Genomic DNA, 19859 nt, shown 5'->3' with positions numbered 1-19859 from the left:
AGTTCCCAGTTGTTTTGACCGCTTGAAAGTCTGAGATTTCCGAGGTCCCAGTTGTTTTGAACACGGCATTAGAGTTGGGATTATGTTTCATTGTTTAGCTCGCTAGCTACATGTCTAAAGAAAATATTCCAATATGCAAGTAACCATTTCACTGTACCGTTTACACCTTCTGTATCCTGTGCATGTGGCAAATAAACATAGATTTTATTTGATATAGTGTGTGTTTACCAGAGACTGTAACGTGAAGAACAACATGACCTGCACCAAAGTCAGATTAGGATATAGGCCAAGGACTAGATAAAGTATATTTTTACGACTACTTTTTACTGCTACTTTCAATCTTTGGTTGTTTACTACACTGTGAATCCCTAAAGAGATGGGTGGCTTAAGAGGGTGTGAACGATGCTGAATGGGCGTAGACAAAGAAGAGCTCTCCAGTAGGTGTACCAAAACGTTCACAGGCCATTTTCTCAAAAGTGGGGTTACAAATTTATCAACTTTCAAAGCAGAATTACTTTCCCATTTTTCTTCAACTGCAGTGTATGAAATACCATTTTCTAGTTTGGAGTCTCTACTTTTATCCAATGTAAAAAAAAACTATTTCAAATGTTGCTACATTGGACCGAATCCAGGTGGTGTGTCACAAATATAGAAGCAATGATAAATTGGACTGAGGGACCAACGGAATCATCAGAGGACTGTCAATCAATTAGACTTTATTGGTTTAATTTCATTCTAGGATTAGCAGTTATTTCAAACACATGACTTGGTATTGCATTAGCTGAGGAAACACTGAATAGCACCGGATTCCTTTGTGAGTTGTCAGGACAGTATTCATCGCTTTGCAGAAGCGTTGGTTTGATGCTAATTCAATATGACACTGGCACAAGATCATTCCATCCATATTTCCCTTGATGCCTACAGTACAGTTCTCATTCAGATTGACCTTGTGGAAAGTATTGTCTGCTCCGGACCAATTTAATTCCATCGCACAACTCCCAATTATCCTCCTGACCCTGTAAATTGTTCCAGTGAAGTTGGAGGCCATTTTGTTCTGTAAGCCTGAAGGCCCATGGAAGTTGGCATATCTTCATCATATGTGACTTCTATGTTGAACGGTTAACCAGGCTCTTTAGTTTGGAAATGTGAAAACAGTCAGTGTCAACTGCATCTGACTCTAGCTCTCTCCCTCCTATAACTTTCTCATCAATCAGTGATTGTCAGGGACTGGGCTTTGGTTTAGAGTTGCAGACAATTTTGAAATGACTATGCTCCTTATCATATCTAACAAGCAGGTCCAAGAAATAAACACGTCGCTAATGTCGCTATTATGTGGTTTATAATTTGATTGTTATTCAAGATTATGATGTTATTTATTGGTTCATGATTAAGATTGAAATTACTTTGTGATTGAAGTATCATTTGGTTGATTATTATGCCGTAAATATGTTATAAATAAGCGTCTGGGTTGGTTGCCAATATGTTATTATTATGTTTATAGTCCGTTTTTATTACCTAATCATTGGCTGATGATAGGGTTGTGAACATCGTGTGATCAGAGCGAGAGAGAGAATGGCAGGCAGAGAGCGAAAGGTAGGCAGAGAGAGGCAGGCAGAGAGAGCAAGGGAGAGCGAGAGAGCTGGAGAGATGGAGAGAGAGAGAGAAGGAGAGAGGCAGGCAGAGAGAGAAGGAGAGAGAGACAGGCAGAAGCAGATAGAGAGAGAGGTTAAGGCAGAGAAAGAGAGAGAGAGGCATGCAGAGAAAGAGAGAGAGAGATGCGGAAAGAGAGCGATGTGGAGGGAGAGAGGCGGAGGGAGAGAGAGGCGGAAGGAGAGAGAGGCAGGGAGAGAGAGAGGCAGGGAGAGAGAGAGGCAGGGAGAGAGAGAGGAAGGTAGAGAGAGGAAGGTAGAGAGAGAGAGGCAGGCAGAGAGAGAGGGAGAGAGGCAGGCAGAGAGAGAGAGATGGAGAGAGAGGCAGGCAGAGGCATGCAGAGAGAGAGCGAGCGAGAGGCGGAAAGAGAGAGAGGGAGAGGGATTGATTTTATTTTATTAGGATCTCTTTTTGTCGTCATTTGGACTAATCTTCCAAGAGTCCTTAAACATTAAAATATGATCACATTTTCACATATAACACACTGTTACAAACAGACATAATACACTGACATATTGACCAGATAAATACTCTAACAGTCTAAAAAGATAGATAGATTCCTTAGTCCCACACAACCTTCTAATTTATTATATTTAAATGGTTCTAAAGTATTGTTGTAATTTATATATTGAAAGGTTTCTGGTTTGCTCAGATAAATTATTAAATTTCATAGTTGCTCTAAATCGAAATGTTCTTTTGCCTATTTCTCTTTTCTGTCTGGATAACACATAGATGGTGGACAATCTATTCCTAGTATTTACGGAATGTCTGTCTCTTACCAACTGAATACTGTTGTGAATAGAGTTTGGCCATTTTAAATGGTGTACATTCTGAAATAAAATAAGCATGTTTTTTTTCAATTATCTTGTTGATTGATGACCAACCAAGAGCATTGAGCATGACTACAACAGAAGAACCATATCTCCACCTTAAAACAATCCTTGCTGCTTTGTTCTGATCAATCTGCAGCCTCCTAATTGAACTTGCTGATGCATGTTAAACCACAGGACAGTAGTTCACCTGACTCCCAATTAATGCTTGGGTTATTTGTTTAAGAATCTTTCCCGATAAATAGTTAGCTATCCTTCTGATCTAGCATGCTGTTAAAAATATAGTTTTTACATAGATGAGTTATGTGAGATGACCATGATAAGCAGTTGTCTAGCTGCACTCCTACATTTACATTTACGTCATTTAGCAGACGCTCTTATCCAGAGCGACTTACAAATTGGTGCATTCACCTTATGATATCCAGTGGAACAACCACTTTACAATAGTACATCTATATCTTTTTTGGGGGGGGGGGGGGGGTTAGAAGGATTACTTTATCCTATCCTAGGTATTCCTTAAAGAGGTGGGGTTTCAGGTGTCTCCGGAAGGTGGTGATTGACTCCGCTGTCCTGGCGTCGTGAGGGAGCTTGTTCCACCATTGGGGTGCCAGAGCAGCGAACATTTTTGACTGGGCGGAGCGGTAACTGTGCTTCCGCAGAGGTAGGGAGGCGAGCAGGCCAGAGGTGGATGAACGCAGTGCCCTTCTTTGGGTGTAGGGACTGATCAGAGCCTGAAGGTACGGAGGTGCCGTTCCCCTCACAGCTCCGTAGGCAAGCACCATGGTCTTGTAGCAGATGCAAGCTTCAACTGGAAGCCAGTGGAGTGTGCGGAGGAGCGGGGTGACGTGAGAGAACTTGGGAAGGTTGAACACCAGACGGGCTGCGGCATTCTGGATGAGTTGTAGGGGTTTAATGGCACAGGCAGGGAGCCCCACCAACAGCGAGTTGCAGTAATCCAGACGGGAGATGACAAGTGCCTGGATTAGGACCTGCCCCACTTCCTGTGTAAGGCAGGGTCGTACTCTGCGAATGTTGTAGAGCATGAACCTACAGGATCGGGTCACCGCCTTGATGTTAGCGGAGAATGACAGGGTGTTGTCCAGGGTCACGCCAAGGCTCTTAGCACTCTGGAAGGAGGACACAATGGAGTTGTCAACCGTGATGGCGAGATCATGGAACGGGCAGTCCTTCCCCGGGAGGAAGAGCAGCTCCGTCTTAGTAGTTTGGTTTCTGCCACTTCCTCAATTTGTACTCCCCCATACTTAATTGTATCCCATGATGTGTTGGCCTTTTCCTGGTGGAACAGACCAACATAACCTTGGTTCTCTTGGTGTTCAAAACAAGTTTGTTCCAGCAAACCCACTCCCTGATATTTCCCAGATCTACTTGTAAAGCTTGCTGTACTTGTTGAACCGATTGTCTGGCTGTATAAATTGTAGTATGATCTGTAAATATAGTAGCTTAAGTTTTAGATAAGGCATAAGGAAGGTTGTTGGTAAATATTGAGTAAAGAAGTTGCCTAAGGAAACTGCTCTGCGGTATTCCACAGTTTAAAGCATGAGGGGAAGAAAACAACCCATTGATATAGGATGACTGTTTCCTGTCAGTTAGATATGACTGTACCCAATTCAATGCTACCTCCTTAAACCCATAATGCATTCATTTTGTCAAAATGATTTCATGATCCACTAAATCAAATGCATTGAGCCACTGGTCAGTTATGTCCACCAATGCAGTAGTAGTGGAATGGTTTTTGCGATAAGCATGCTGATTGACTGTAATCAGATCCTTCTTTTCCATGTACTCCAATATTTGTCTACTCACAATACCCTCCAATATCTTACTGAGTGAAGGAAGTAGACTAATTGATCGACTATTGGCAGGAGTAATGGGCTCTTTTGGGATTGAACACAGTTTAGCATGCTTTCATACATTTGCAAATGTCCCCTTTTCCAGTGACCAATTAAATATGTATTTCAGTGGAGCTGCAATCTGGGGAGCAGCATAGCAAAGTAAAAAATTGTCCATAAGATCATAACATGTAGATTTAACATCGGGTAATGACTTCAATAAGTTTAACTCCTCTACTGACACCATTTGTAGACTAAAAGAGCAGGTTTTTTTTGCTCATAATATGATCATCATTCCATTGGGCAATAGCTTGTTTGGAAGAATGGGTGTTTACATTATCGCTCAGTAAATACATTTTCTTTGTAAAAAAAAAACAGCAAAATTATTGGCAATGTCAGCTGGTTTTGTTATTGTTCTCCCGTCAACCTCCACACTAGATGGGTATGATGAAATAGATGTCGGCCCGGGCCAGGGGGCGGGGCAACGCCGCTGGGGGCAACGCCGGGGGGGCGTTCCCACGGGGGGCCAGCTGCTATTGGGGCCACTACGGCGCTCTGGTGGCGTCTGCAGACATGAATGTTGTTGGCCAACTGCCCAACTGCCAACCAGCCATCTCGCTTCATAAAATACGTTTTTTTTCTTACGATTTAATTTAGCTGCCTATTTATGTAGTGTTCCATAATTCTGTTCATCAATTTCTAGTTTAGATTTGGCTGCAGTTCCTCATCAATCCATGGAGATACTCTTTCTTACTGGGGCATGATGGTCCATTACCTCAGTGAGCAAATCAATAAAACATTCTGTAGCATGATTTAAATCATCCTCTAGATAAATCAACTCCCAGAGTACAGCAGCCAAATTATTTTAAAATAGCTCATGATTAAACGTTTTAAAATGTCTCTTGACCACAATCCTTGGGGGTTTATTTGGAACTTTGGTGTTCATGGCTATGGTCACAATATTATGGTCTGTCCAGCCCACTAGCATTGATCTGGCTTTTAAGCATTACAATGGTATATTACAGAAGATCAGATCAATGGATGTGTCTGAACGGTGACCCAACTTAGTTGATGATCTAGTAGTATCATTAACCATTTGTTTCAAACCACAGCTCTTGGCACATCTAATTCATTTTGTTAAAATGTTAAAGTTTGTTAAAATATGATCCTTCCAATGTATACTAAAATCACCCAAGATAAATACATCTATGTTACTGTCTGTAGCCTGTTCAAACCCAGTGCATAAGTCATCCAAATAGGACATCTTAGCACTAGGATGTCTATACACACATCCTTCCAATATGGGTGTCTAGTGAGGCAGATGTACACTACCGGTCAAAAGTTTTCGAATACTACTCATTTATTTTTATTTTTTTATTTTTATTTTTTTTGACTATGTTCTACATTGTAGAATAATAGTGAAGACATCAAAACTATGAAGATACACATATGGAATCATGTAGTAACCAAAAAAGTGTTAAACAAATCAAAATATATTTTATATTTGAGTTTCTTCAAATAGCCACCCTTTGCCTTGATGACAGCGTTGCACAATCTTGGCATTCTCTCAACCAGCTTCACCAGGAATGCTTTTCCAACAGTCTTGAAGGAGTTCCCACATATGCTGAGCACTTGTTGGCTGCTTTTCCTTCACTCTGAGTTTTGACTCATCTTACACCATCTCAATTTGGTTGAGTTCAGGGGATTGTGGAGGCCAGGTCATCTGATGCAGCACTCCAAAACTCCCCTTCTTGGTAAAATAGCCCTTACACAGCCTGGAGGTGTGTTGGATCATTGTCCTGTTGAAAAACAAATGATAGACCCAAACCAGATGGGATGGCGTATCACTGCAGAATGCTGTGGTAGCCATTCTGGTTAAGTGTGCCTTGAATTATAAATAAATCACAGACAGTGTCACCAGCAACGCGACCCCACACCATAACACCACCTCCTCCTACATTCTTTACGGTGGGAAATACACATGCGGAGATCATTCCTTCATCCACACCGCGTCTCACAAAGACATGGCGGTTGGAACCAATAATCTCCATTTTGGACTCCAGACCAAAGGACACATTTCCACTGGTCTAATGTCCATTGCTCGTGTTTCTTGGCCCACGCAAGTCTTTTCTTCTTATTGGTGTCATTTACTACTGGTTTCTTTGCAGCAATTCTACCATGAAGGCCTGATTCACACAGTGTCTTCTGAACAGTTGATGTTGAGATGTGTCTGTTACTTGAACTCTGTGAAGCATTTATTTGGGCTGCAATTTCTGAGGCTGGTAACTCTAATGAACTTATCCTCTGCAGCAGAGGTAACTCTGGGTCTTGCATTCCTGTGGCGGTCCTCATGAGAACCAGTTTCATCATAGCGCTTGGTGGTTTTTGCGACTGCACTTGAAGAAACTTTCAAAGTTCTTGACATTTTCCATATTGGCTGACCTTCATGTCTTAAAGTAATGATGGACTGTCATTTCTCTTCGCTTATTTGAGCTGTTCTTGCCGTAATATGGACTTAGTCTTTTACCAAATAGGGTTATCTTCTGTATACCCCCCTACCTTGTCACAACACAAGTGATTGGCTCAAACGCATTAAGAAGGAAAGAAATTCCACAAAATAACTTTTAAGAAGGCACACCTGTTAATTTAAATGCATTCCAGATGACTACCTCATGAAGCTGGTTGAGAGAATGCCAAGAGTGTGCAATGCTGTCAACAAGGCAACAGGTGGCAATTTGAAGAATCTCAAATATAAAATATATTTTGATTTGTTTAACACGTTTTTGGTTACTACATGATTCCATTTGTGTTATTTCACTGTTATTTTACAATGTAGAACATAGTCAAAAAACAGAAAAACCCTGGAATGAGTAGGTGTTCAAAATCTTTTGACCGATAGTGTACATGAACCCATAGTGTCTCTATTTGACATACATTAAGGTCATCCCTCCTCTTAAAAGGTATATGATTCTGAATGTACAGTGCTACACCGCCAATCCTATTCCTGTCCCTTCTAAGTAGTATATCCAGGAATGTTAATTTGCCCATCATTTACAGATGCATCCAAATGTGTTTCGGTCAAAGCTAAAATATTAATATTATTTATATTGACTAAGTTAAAAACCTAATGTATTTTGTTATGAAGGCTACATACATCAACCTGAGCTATATGCAACCCTTTCCTTGTCAAGTGGAGATCAATAGAGCATGTATTGGTTATAGTTGAAGTTGTCATGATTAAAATAGCCAGAGAGTGACTCTACAGTCCCGATACAGTTGCCCGTTGATGTAAAGTTTATCCATCACCAAGGAGACTTGTTGATTCAGGCAACGCTTTTCCTTCATGATGGGATAGTTTTTTTGTCCTTTCATTGATCACCGTAGGGAAGTGATCATTCATTCCAAAATCAGTGTTTCTGAGTTCTCTGCCCCTGCTCTTCGCCATTTCCTTTTGCTTAAAATGTTCAAACATGCAATAATAGCCTGTGGTCTATTCCCGGAGGCCTTAGCCATTCTATGGACTCTGGAGAAAGTGACATTATGCATGACATCAGTGGGCAGTTTCAGTTGAGATGACATAAAGTCTCGGACAGTGTCCTCACAGCTTCTGCTGTTGTCATTCTCCGGTATCCCTGAAAATATTAGATTGTCTCGCATTGATCGACACTGTACATTAAGCAAGGTTTCTTTAAGTTGTTTGTTCTCCCTTTGCCCCACCTCCACCTTTCCATGAATAGAGTCTACAGTACCTTTCAGCTCCGTGTTCTCTTTCCTTAGATCATCAATCTGACGTTGGCTGAATTCTAGACTAGCACATAGTGCATTGATGTCCTCTTAAAGTATATCCAAGACATCAAGTTTGGCAAGACTTTCATTGATTGATTTCAACAAGTCAACATCCATATCTGTAAACCTTTCCCCACACTCCACTCGCACCCTCTTGCATGGGGATGGTTTAATGCCATCGTTGATAGTGCTTGGTCAACTTGGCTTTGTTTTGTTGATTGAGTTTGTTGTGCTTGAATCTGCCGAAACCAGCGACATGTTTCTTTGAGCTCATTAGTATCTCTCGTCAATGAATTGTTCAAGCTCCAATTGGCTATACTTAAACTCTTTAACATCATCCTTAGCTCTGGCATCTTACACAATATTTGGAACCAAGGACTCTACAAAAGTAAAGACAAATTTGACCCCAATAACTACTGTGGGATATGAATCAACAGCAACCTTGGGAAAATCCTCTGCATTATCATTAACAGCAGACTAGTTAATTTCCTCTTTGAAAACAATATGCTGAGCAAATGTCAAATTGTCTTTTTACCAAATTTCCGTATGACAGACCATGTATTCACCCTGCACACCCTAATTGACAAACAAACAAACCAAAACAAAGGCTTCTCAAGCTTTGTTGATTTCAAAACATATTTTTACTCAATTTGGCATGAGGGTCTGCTATACAAATTGATGGAAAGTGGTGTTGGGGAAAAACATACAACATAATAAAATCCATGTAAACAATTAACATGTGTGCGGTTTAAATGGGCAAAAACACACATTGATTTCCGCAGGGCCGTGGGGTGAGACAGGAATGCACCTTAAGCCCCACCTTCATCAACATATATATCAACGAATTGACGAGGGCACTAGAACAGTCTGCAGCACTCTGCCTCACCCTACTAGAATCTGAAGTCAATGCCTAATGTTTGCCGATGATCTGGTGCTTCTGTCGCCAACCAAGGAGTGCCTACAGCAGCACCTAGATCTTCTGCACAGATTCTGTCAGACCTGGGCCCTGACAGTAAATCTCAGTAAGACAAAAATAATGGTGTTCCAAAAAAGGTCCAGTCGCCAGGACCACAAATACAAATTCCATCTAGAAACCGTTGCCCTACAGCAGTGGTTTCCAAACTTTTTATAGTCCCGTACCCCGTCAAACATTCAAGCTCCAGCTGCGTACCTCCTCTAGCACCAGGGTCAGCGCACTCTCAAATGTTGTTTTTTGGCCATCATTGTAAGCCTGCCACACACACACTATATGATACATTTTGTCACAACCCGGCTCATGGGAAGTGACAAAGAGCTCTTATAGGACCAGGGCACAAATAATAATAATCAAAAATGTTGCTCTTTATTTCACCATCTTACATATAAAACCTTATTTGTTCATCGAAAATTGTGAATAACTCACCACAGGTTAATGAGAAGGGTGTGCTTGAAAGGATGCACATAACTGCAATGTTGTATTGGATAGAGTCTGTCTTAAATCATTTTCCACTCACAGTCTGTGCCTGTATTTAGTTTTCATGCTAGTGAGTGCCGAGAATCCACTCTCACATATGTACGTGGTTGCAAAGGGCATCAGTGTCTTAACAGCACGATTTGCCAAGGCAAGAAACTCTGAGCGCAGCCCTGTCCAGAAATCTGGCAGTGGCTTCTGATGAAATTCAATTTTCATAGAACCACTTGTTGCAATTTCGATAAGGCTCGGTAGGTGGACTGGAGGCAGGGCAGGAAAGGGATAACGAATCCAGTTGCTTGTGTCGTCCGTTTCAGGAAAGTACCTGTGTAATTGAGCACCCAGCTCACTCAGGTGCTTCGCTACATCACATTTGACATTGTCCGTAAGCTTGAGTTCATTTGAACACAAAAAATCATACAATGATGGAAAGACCTGTGTGTTGTCCTTGTTAATGCAGACAGAGAAGAGCTCCAACTTCTTAATCATACCCTCAATTTTGTCCCGCACATTAAGTATAGTTGCGGAGAGTCCTTGTAATCCTAGATTCAGATCATTCAGGAGAGAAAAAACATCACCCAGATAGGCCAGTCATGTGAGAAACTCGTCATCATGCAAGCGGTGATAATTATGGTCAGTAAAGAAAAGTTTAAGCTCGTCTCTCAATTAAAAAAACATGTCAATACTTTGCCCCTTGATAACCAGCGCACTTCTGTATGTTGTAAAAGTGTTACATGGTCGCTGCCCATATCATTGCATAGTGCAGAAAATACACGAGAGTTCAGGGGCCTTGCTTTAACAAAGTTAACCATTTTCACTGTAGTGTCCAAAACGTCTTTCAAGCTGTCAGGCATTCTCTTGTACCCAAGTGGCGTCGGTAGCAACTGCTTGCACATACGTTACCACTCCACTGTCTCCCTGTCATGGCTTTTGTGCCATCAGTACATATACCAACCCAGCTGTCCAGTACTTTAAAAAATATCCTCTCATGTTGTCCTGGTTTCCAGTGGTTTGCAGAAGAGGTTGTCTTCCTTAATTGACCCCCCATAAACATAAAGGACATTTAACAGGAGCTGTGCCAGGCCCGCCACGTCTGTTGACTCATCCAGCTGTAATGCATAGAATTCACTGGCTTGTATGCGAAGCAGTAATTGTTTCCAAACATCTCTTGTTTGATGAAGTCATTGTCTGTATAGTGTTTTTGGCCTTTTCCCCCAGCATTGTCCCAGCCATATCCGTGGCAGCAGGAAGAATTAAGTCCTCCACACTAGTATGGTGCTTGCCTGTCCTAGCCACTCAGTAGCTCACCATATAAGATGCTTCTAGCCCCTTCTTATTAATGGTATCTTACTACTCGAAAGTCTTCTTAATTCTCACTCCAAAACAAACCCTGGCTTATTTTTCAAATTGACATGTTTTGTTTCTAAATGTCTGCGCAAGAGTGAAGGTTTCATTGAGTTGTCAGATAGTACTTTTGCATATATAACACACTGTGGCTGAGGAAAGGCAAGTGAACCCCAAATCAATGTAGTTCTCATCATATTTGCGCCTCTTTGATGGTCCAACGTCCCTGTCTGTTGTTCAGTGCTTTCCCCGGGCAGTAACTCTTCGGCTGCATCAGATTCACAGCTGTCAGTGTCCATGCTAGCTGGGCTAACAAATGTAGAATTACTGATGCTAGCATTGAATGTGCTCGTGGAAGCAGAACAACTTGTGTCGTTGACAGATGTAGGTGTAGTACTACCAGTAGAGCTGGTATGTGTCTCTATGGACACGGGCCTTACTTTTTTTTAACCATTTATCAATTTTCGAGCAAACGGAATGAGCAGCAGCTACGTTTGGCTACATACGGACCGTTAGTGGAATTCCCACGTGAGAGGCGACCTGTATTTGACATTGTGTTGTTATTTTGCTGAACACTAGATGGTTTCATTTTTGGCATTGAAATGAAAATATATATATATATTTTTTAAATGTGAATCACATTTTTATTTGGCGTACCCCCGACGGCATTGCGTGTACACAAACTATACATACCTCGACCTAAACATTAGCGCCACACTGAACTTCCACAAAGCTGTGAACGAGCTGAGAGACAAGGCAAGAAGGGCCTCCTATGCCATCAAAAGGGACATAAAATTCAACATAGCAATTAGGATCTGGCTAAAAATACTTGAATCAGTTATAGAATCCATTGCCTTGTATGGTTGTGAGGTCTGGGGTCCGCTCACCAACAAATAATTCACAAAAATGGGACAAACACCAAATTGAGACTCTGCATGCAGAATTTTACAAAAATATCCCCTGTGTACCACGTAAAACACCAACTAACGCATGCAGAGCAGAATTAGGCCGATACACACTAATTATCAAAATCCAGAAAAAAGCTGTGAAATTCTACAACCACCTAAAAGGAAGCGATTCCCAAACCTTCCATAACAAAGCCATCACCTACAGAGATGAACCTGGAGGAGAGTCCCCTAAGCAAGCTGGTCCTGGGGCTCTGCTCACAAACACAAACAGACCCCACAGGACAGCAACACAATTAGACCTAACCAAATCATGAGAAAACAAAAAGATAATTACTTCATACATTGGAAAGAATTAACAAAAAAACTGAGCAAACTAGAATGTAATTTGGCCCTACACAGAGACTACATAGTGGCAGAATACCTGACCACTGTGACTGACTCAAACTTAAGGAAAGCTTTGACTATGTCACGGTCGTCGTTGGTTAAGGAGGACCAAAATGCCGCAGGTATGTGTATGCTCATCTTGACTTTTAATAAATTCCAAAATGAACACCAAAATAACAAAAAGAGACCAACCAACCAACCAACCAACCAACCAACCAACCAACCCCCCGTCTGACAAGGCTAAACACAGAACAATCTCCCACAAACACACAGACAAACACACCCAACTAATATAGGACTTCCAATCAAAGGCAACACCACACAGCTGCCTTCAATTGGAAGTCCACCCCAATTAACCCTACATAGAAACAGACTACCTAGACTAAACATAGAATACATGAATCTCAAAACAGTGCCCAAAAACCCCCGGAATACTAAATCAAACGCCCTTACTACAAAAACACCACCCTGAACCACATAAAACAAATACCCTCTGCCACGTCCTGACCAAACTACAATAACAATTAACCCTTATACTGGCCAGGACGTGACAGACTATGTACAGACTCAGTGAGCATAGCCTTGTTACTGAGAAAGACCGCTGTAGGCAGACCTGGCTCTCAAGAGAAGACAGGCTATTCAGACCACTTGACTTTTTCCGCATTTTGTTACATTACAGCCTTATTCTAAAATGGATTTAAAAACAAAAAATACTCATCAATCAACACACAATACCCCATTTGCTAATGTATTAAAAATTAAAAACAGAAATACCTCATTTACATAAGTATTCAGACCGTTTGCTATGAGACTCGATATTGAGCTCAGATGCATCCTGTTTCCATTGATCATCCTTGAGATGTTTCTACAATTTGATTGGAGTCCACCTGTGGTAAATAAATTGATTGGACATGATTTGGAAAGGCATATACCTGTCTATATAAGGTCTCACAGTTGACAGTGCATGTCAGAGCAAAAACCAAGCTATGAGGTCGAAGGAATAGTCTGTAGAGCTCCGACACAGGATTATGTCGAGGCACAGATCTGGGGAAGTGTACCAAAACATTTCTGTAGCATTGAAGGTCCCCAAGAACACAGTGGCCTCCCTCATTCTTAAATGGAAGACGTTTGGAACCACCACAACTCTTCCTAGAGCTGGCCACCCAGCCAAACTGAGCGATCAGGGGAGAAGGGCCTTGGTGAGGGAGGTGACAAAGCACCCGATGGTCACTCTGACAGAGCTCCAGAGTTCCTCTGTGGAGATGGGAGAAACTTCCAGAAGGACAACCATCTCTGCAGCACTCCACCAATCAGGCCTTTATGGTAGAGTGGCCAGACGGAAGCCACTCAGTAAAATGCACATGACAGCCCGCTTAGAGTTTGTGAAAAGGTTACCTTAAGACTCTCAGACCATGAGAAACAAGATTCTCTGGTCTGATGAAACCAAGATTCAACTCTTTGGCCTGAATGCCAGGCATCACGTCTGGAGAAACCTGGCACCATCCCTAAGGTGAAACAGGGTGGTGGCGGCATCATGCTGAGGGTATGTTTTTCAGCGGCAGGGACTGGGAGACTAGTAAGGATCAAGGGAAAGATGAACGGAGCAAAGTACAGAGAGATCCTTGATGAAAACCTGCTCCAGAGCACTCAGGACCTCAGACTGGGGCGAAGGTTCACCTTCCAACAGCAAACAACACTAGGCACACAACCAAGACAACACAGGAGTGGCTTTGGGACAAGTCTCTGACTGTCCTTGAGTGGCCCAGCCAGAGCTTGCACTTGAACCCGATTTAACATCTCTGGAAAGACCTGAAAATACTGTGCAGCTCCCCATCCAACCTGACAGAGCTTGAGAGGATCTGCAGAGAAGAACGGGAGAAAGTCCCCAAATACAGGTGTCAAGCTTATAGCGTCATACCCAAGAAGACTCGATGCTCTATTCGCTGCCAAAGGTGCTTCAAAAAGAACTGAGCAAAGGGTTTGAATACTTTTGTAAATGTGATATTTAAGTTTTAAATTTGTAATAAATGTGCAAACATTTCTAAAAACCTGTTTTTGCTTTGTCATTATGGAGTATTGTGTGTAGATATATTAGGAAAATCAATTTTTTTATCAATTTCATTATAAGGCTGTAACCTAACAAAATGTTTCGAAAGTCAAGGTGTCTGAATACTTTACGAATGCACTGTTTCCCCCAGATTACACAGATCCACAAAGATTTCTAAAACAAATCCAATTTTGATAAACTCTCATATCTTTTGGGTGAAACACCACAGTGTTCCATCACAGCAGCAAGATTGTGACCTGTTGCCACAAGAAAGGGTAACCAGTGAAGAACAAACCCAATTGTAAATACAACCTATATTTATGTTTATTTCCTTTCCCTTTTGTACTTTAACTATTTGCACATTGTTACAACACTGTATATAGAAACATTTGTTTATTCTTTCGGAACTTTTGTGAGTGTAATGTTTACTGTTAATTTTATGATTGTTTATTTCACTTTTGTTTATTATCTATTTCACTTGCTTTGGCAATGTAAACATATGCTTCCCATGCCAATAAAGCCCTTTGAATTGAATTGAGGCAGAGCGAGAGGGAAAGAGTGGCAGAGAGGGAGAGAGAGGGCGAGAAAGAGGCAGAGAGATAGAGAGAGCGAGTGAGGGAGAGAGAGAGAGAGAGGCAGAGAGAGAGAAAGAGGAAGGCAGAGAGAAAGAGAGAGACGGAGGCAGGAAGAAAAAGAGAGGGAGAATTAGAGAGAGGGAGCGGTGTGAGACAAGTGTGCGTCTGTAGCAGCATTGGGAAAGCTGCTCAGTCAGCAGTATGTTGTACGGTGCCTACCCACAGGAGGAGGCCATGTCTCCTATGATAACAAGCCTGACTAACACACATCTGATACTGCCACACTGAGGTGAGACACCAGCAGCGGGCCTGCATGTCTATTCTCTAGTCCGTGTTACAATGCTCTCTCCGCTACATTCTCATAACAACATTATGCCGATATACTGCAGCACACTTTTTGACATCTGGAACGTTCTGAAAAAACACAGGCACTATCATATTCATCGTAGCAGTATACATCACAAGTATAGTGTGTGTGTATGTTTGTTTGCATGCATGCGTGCGTATATGTGCGTGCGTGTGTGTGTGCGTGTGTGTCGGACAGGTGTCCTTCTGAGTTGTAATTGATCCCAAAGGGTGAATTACTGTTAGCAGTCCTTAAAGGCCTCAGGAGAGGTTAGAGATGAACGCACCTCCTGCCTGAAACCCTACCCTCATATCTGTTGATAGCTTGTCAAGACTAGATGTTGATGATCCTGCTGAACACAAAGATTACTGACACACGTATTATTGTTGGAGAGAAAGAGTCCAGGTTGTATGTGATGATAAGGTTGTTTGTTGTTTTCAACAGGAAATGAGGTCAGAGGTCACAGGTTGTATTGGGGTTATCATAAGGTTAGATCTGACTGATCCCTATGGGTTGTTAGTTAAGAGCTGTTTCCTGTCAGACTGAGATTTGTCTCTATTTGTATCCAGTGTCCTCTTCCTCAGCTTTGCAGAAACAGACACATCAGCTTTGACCACCTTTTGATTTGGAGTTTTAGCCTTGCAAATTAGAAAAGGTATTAATACCAAACTTCAAACAGTTGATCGCTCACTAGCAAGTCTTACTTCAGCGAGGAATCCAGATTTCCAGTGGAAAGAAAATAAAGGATTAAAATTGAATATTTTGTTCCTGGCAATGGCTTTCTGCACTTATTAAATTGTGTGTCCAACATTTATAATGGGTGGTGTTATGAAAAAATGATGTAAGTCTCATAACTTCTACTCAATAAAAGGTGCCCTTGAACTGTTACATGCTGAAGTTCCACTTGGGGGTTGAGCATTGAGAAGTGGTGCAGGAGGATTTGATGTATTCCTTTGATGTATCTTTGTGAGCTAAAAGTCTGTGGTCAGACTCAGTGAAAGGAACTAAGCCTTTCTTAAGCAGGGGCCTCTAACGTCTCCCCTGTTCTTGTCTATTCTTTTCTACTACTGTGTGTAAGTATCATTATGGCATATTACTGGTTATATACTGTAATAGGCCAAAAGGTTTTTGATGGAGTTCTTGAGCATTCTAGTAGTTAGGAGTCATCCTATTTGTGTAAGTGGGTTAAATTTACTGTAGAGGCATGTGAACATAGTGTATTTGATTGTGGTGTTGAAACCACTTAAATGACTCTCCCAATCCCAGTATAAATACAAGTGTTGTTACTGTACATCAGAGTGAGCACACTGTTAACTGCTGTTTTACATTCCCATTAGCTTTGTCCCCTATGAAGATCACCAGCACACACTGGAGGAGAGAGGGAGAGGGAGAAGGAGGGAGAGGGGGAGAGGGAGGGAGAGGGAGAGGGAGGGAGAGAGAGGGAGAGGGAGGGAGAGGGAGAGAGGGGGAGAGGGAGAGGGGGAGACGGAGGGAGAGGGGGAGAGGGAGGGAGAGGGAGGGAGAGGGAGGGGGAGAGAGGGAGGGAGGGAGAGGGGGAGAGAGAGGGAGAGGGAAGGGGAGGGAGAGGGAGGGAGAGGGGGAGAGGGAGGGAGGGAGAGAGAGGGGGAGGGAGGGAGAGGGGGAGAGGGAGGGAGGGAGAGAGAGGGGGAGGGAGGGAGAGAGAGAGGGATCAGTTCCGTGTGGAATGTAACAGTCTAGAGCACAATAACACCTCAGCTGTGCTCAAGGCACTGACCGAATGTCCCTTACCACCCATTACATAACATAGGCCCTTACATTAGAGCATTCACTGGGCCAGCAGTATAGCCACACCTTACACTATAACACACACCTGCTATGGCCACAGAGTTCCAAATGCTTCAGTAACACACCTCACTCTCCCCTCTCCTTCTCTGTCTCTGTTCAGTGTTCTGAGTCATGACTCTGTGTCCTTCTTTCTGACGCTGACTGGACTGGACTGGCTGAGTGTGCTTTCTCATGTCTCAAGCTCCGCTCTTCTCTCCTCTCGTCTGTGGGTCTATGTCCCCTCATAGTAAACCAGACTGTTTAGGTTCTGATTCAAACACTGGATATTGTCTGAACTTTTCATCAGTCCCCTTCTAACAGTAAGAGAGCATTCAGCAATCTCGCAAATGTTCCATAAAACCACAGACAAACATTTCACTAGTGTTTGCCTGAGAATAAATGACAACGTAATGATGTTTGTTTCCAACATTAGGGAGGTTTTTCCTAAAAAAAGTCAAATCTGCTTTGTATTTCGTTTCATTGCCACGATACTAATGAGTATCGCCATACTGGTATCGTCCCTGCCTTATCGTCCCTGTCCCTGCCATACTGGTATCGTCCCTGCCTTATCGTCCCTGTCCCTGCCATACTGGTATCGTCCCTGCCTTATCGTCCCTGTCCCTGCCATACTGGTATCGTCCCTGCCTTATCGTCCCTGTCCCTGCCATATTGGTATCGTCCCTGCCTAATGAGTATCGCCATATTGGTATCGTCCCTGCCTAATGAGTATCGCCATACTGGTATCGTCCCTGCCTTATCGGGCACCCAGAAGAGGTAATGATTAGTGACTATCGTTTTGACAATATCGCAACATAATTTTTTTACAGCTAGTTGGCTGTACCTGCACCAAATCTCCAGTGTAGCTTGTTCTCCATCTTCTTTTTAAATAGGGAGCCCATTTGTTTTCATCACTTTTATTTCCATGACTGATCACAACTCGTTTTATCATGTTCTCTCTTGTCTCTCTGCAGCAGACATACGGTGAGAAATTACAATAAAATCACAGTATCGAATCACAATACATATAGAACCGTGAGAATCGCGACACACATATCACATCGGCATCTAAGTATCGTGATAGTATCGTATCGTGAGGTCCCTAGCAATTCCCAGCCCTAGTAATGAGGATCATCCAGAGATTTTCCCCCGTGATGGGAGACTCCACACACAGCTTGCCTGGTAGTTCCCCCCTGTTGGGGGGTTTACATGTATGTGTGGTGGTGGTGGTAGGTATTTCCAGACCCAGGACTGAGCACCTTTAATCCCCCCGGCATCGCTGCACTGTCCTGGGCGAGACAGATGCACTAAAGACAGAGACCCCCAGCCCACCCCTGCAAGGAGAGAAGTGTAACCCTGGACAGATTGAGTTGCAGGTTCACTGAAAATAGATTTGGAGAGGAATAGTATTTTCTGTCAGACAGCTATTGGGTTTGATAGAGACAATATCAGACGAGTAGACAGGCTCTCTTGTGCTGCAATGGAAAAGGGTAAACTGAGGTTAGAACTCAAGATTGTGTGTGTGTGTGTGTGTGTGTGTGTGTGTGTGTGTGTGTGTGTGTGTGTGTGTGTGTGTGTGTGTGTGTGTGTGTGTGTGTGTGTGTGTGTGTGTGTGTGTGTGTGTGTGTGTGTGTGTGTGTGTGTGTGTGTGTGTGTGTTTATAAACCACAGATGTGCTCACAGTTGCATGTTGCATGAGAAAATACGGCTCTCAGCTTGTCATCAATTGCTCTTTTCTGACAGTCCGTATGAACACACTGCCAGTCTGTATACATGTAGTGTATAATTGAATGATGGCACTACACATGACGTCTTCAATGTCATCTATTGCCTTTGTAGCATATGCTCAATAATACACATGATATCCATTTCTGTAGCATTGAGTGTCTGCTGCAATATACACTGTAAGATAATGATTAAATAAATCACATTTTCTGCCTAGAAAGAAGTCAGTCCAATCAGACGCATGTGTGTTTGTAGATGCGTGTGCACACGTGAACAGTATGTGTGTCGAGGCTTTGGTAGTTGCTGCCCCTCATATGATCCTTGGTGTGGGGCTGCCCTGTGTACAGTACCGATAGAATACAGTGCCTGTTCACATGTCTACATGGGTGAGCCCTGTGGCCTTGAGCGGTGAGGATTCCATATGTCAGAGAGAAAGGGGATATGTTTGTCTTTGTGTATAGTTCATGTGTAAACATGGGCAGTACACTAAAGTACCCTGACAGAGCTTTGGAAACACAGCTGAAGAAAGGCTAGCTGAGCTGTAGGGCCATGTTATTTTCATCATTATGGCTTGTATACAACATGCTTTTTTGTCATCTTATTCTCTCTCACCCTAGAAACAATGTCTGTGCATTTGCTGTGTTAGAGTACAGCTCACAGGAACTCAATTAAGACATAGGCTAGCTAGCTAGGACCCACAGTACCCCCTGTATCTCACTCTAGCAAGTCTCCCCGCAGTCTGCAACACTCCTGTCAACACCAGGATAGGTGTTCATTGTGAGAGGATGGTGTTGGTAATACCACGCTAATATCACCATAAAAATCATTTGCACATTCAGTCCCTTTCATTTTCATTTTTTCCAAAGTTAATTATTTGTACTTTTGGGGTTTCTTTTGGTCGTTTTGACAACCAGGTGTTTGTACCCATTCCATTCACTCCATTCCAGCCATTATTATGAGCCGTCCTCCCCTCACCAGCCTCCACTGGTCTACCAGGAATGAAAGTGTCTGGTGTGTGCAGCATCAGAGATAGGAAGTTACTCAGTGTTACTCCACTGCACTTTCCCTCATGTCAGAGAGGATTGGTGGAGATGGTTAATATCAGACAGAACTCTGCTTGGTCAATGATCTTCAGAAACACTGTTCATCAGAACTGTCAAT

Source organism: Salmo salar, chromosome 01 (assembly GCF_965601325.2).
Source record: "Salmo salar chromosome 01, fSalSal1, whole genome shotgun sequence".
NCBI lineage: Eukaryota > Metazoa > Chordata > Actinopteri > Salmoniformes > Salmonidae > Salmo > Salmo salar.
The sequence above is the reverse complement of the archived record's forward strand: the minus strand, read 5'-3'. Positions refer to the sequence as shown.